Consider the following 1,511-nt stretch of genomic DNA (forward strand, 5'->3'; position numbering starts at 1 on the left):
CTGAAGAGAAAATTAAGAGAAGCTAAATTACAACAATCCAGAAATAACCTTTCAGAAATTTTCGAACAAGAGAAGGAGATGGCAGCCGAAAATAATAATAATAATGCAAGGAGAATGCTTGGTGACTTCACAAAGCCAACGTCCAAGTTTGATGGAAGAAGCATCTCCATTCCTGCCATTGGAGCCAATAACTTTGAGCTTAAGCCTCAACTAGTTGCTTTAATGCAACAAAACTGCAAGTTTTATGAACTTCCATCTGAAGATCCTTATCAGTTTTTAACTGAGTTCTTGCAGATCTGTGAGACTGTAAAGACGAATGGAGTTGATCCTGAAGTCTACAGACTCATGCTCTTCCCTTTTACTGTAAGAGACAGAGCTAGAATATGGTTGGATTCACAACCTAAGGATAGCCTGGACTCCTGGGATAAGCTGGTCACTGCCTTCTTAGATAAATTCTTTCCTCCTCAAAAGCTGAGCAAGCTGAGAGTGGATGTTCAAACCTTCAAACAAAAAGATGGTGAATCCCTCTATGAAGCTTGGGAAAGATACAAGCAGTTGACCAAAAGATGTCCATCTGACATGTTTTCAGAATGGACCCTATTAGATATATTCTATTATGGTCTCTCTGAATTTTCGAAAATGTCATTGGACCATTCTGCAGGTGGATCTATTCACCTGAAGAAAATGCCTGAAGAGGCTCAAGAACTCATTGACATGGTTGCAAACAACCAGTTCATGTATACCTCTGAGAGGAATTCCGTGAATAATGGGATACCTCAGAAGAAAGGAGTTCTTGAAATTGATGCTCTGAATGCCATATTGGCTTAGAACAAAGTGTTGACTCAACAGGTCAACATGATCTCTCAAAATCTGAATGGATGGCAACATGCATCCAACAGTACTAGAGAGGCAGCTTCTGAAGAAGCTTATGATCCTGAGAACCCTGCCATGGCATAAGTTAATTACATGGGTGAACCATATGGAAACACCTATAACCCATCATGGAGAAATCATCCAAATTTCTCCTGGAAGAATCAACAAAAGCCTCAACAAGGCTTTAACAATGGTGGACGTAATAGGGTGAGCAACAGCAAGCCATATCCATCATCTTCTCAGCAACAGACAGAGAATTCTGAACATAACACTTCTAATTTAGCCATTATAGTCTCTGATCTGTCAAAGGCCACTTTCAGTTTCATGAATGAAACAAGATCCTCCATCAGAAATTTGGAGGCACAAGTGGGCCAGCTGAGTAAGAAAGTTATTGAAACTCCTCCTAGTATTCTCCCAAGCAATACAGAAGAGAATCCAAAAGGAGAGTGCAAGGCCATTGATGTGATCAATGTGGCCGAATGCACAAGGGAGGAGGAGGACGAAAATCCTAGTGAGGAAGACCTCCTGGGACGTCCCTCAAGCAAGAAGGAGTTTCCTATTAAGGATACAAAGGAATCTGAGGCTCATATAGAGACCATAGAGATTCCATTAAATCTCCTTCTGCCATTCATGAGCTC

General features: G+C 41.0%; 1 non-coding gene across 1 annotated transcript; it reads right to left on the reverse strand.

The window, feature by feature from the left end:
- Positions 1 to 477: 477 nt before the first annotated feature.
- On the reverse strand, positions 478 to 581 carry LOC112714170 (small nucleolar RNA R71). Its single transcript, XR_003159126.1, has one exon. It is a non-coding gene; the product is annotated as a small nucleolar RNA R71 (small nucleolar RNA).
- Positions 582 to 1,511: the final 930 nt, after the last annotated feature.

This window comes from Arachis hypogaea, chromosome 9 (genome assembly GCF_003086295.3).
Source record: "Arachis hypogaea cultivar Tifrunner chromosome 9, arahy.Tifrunner.gnm2.J5K5, whole genome shotgun sequence".
Classification (NCBI taxonomy): domain Eukaryota; kingdom Viridiplantae; phylum Streptophyta; class Magnoliopsida; order Fabales; family Fabaceae; genus Arachis; species Arachis hypogaea.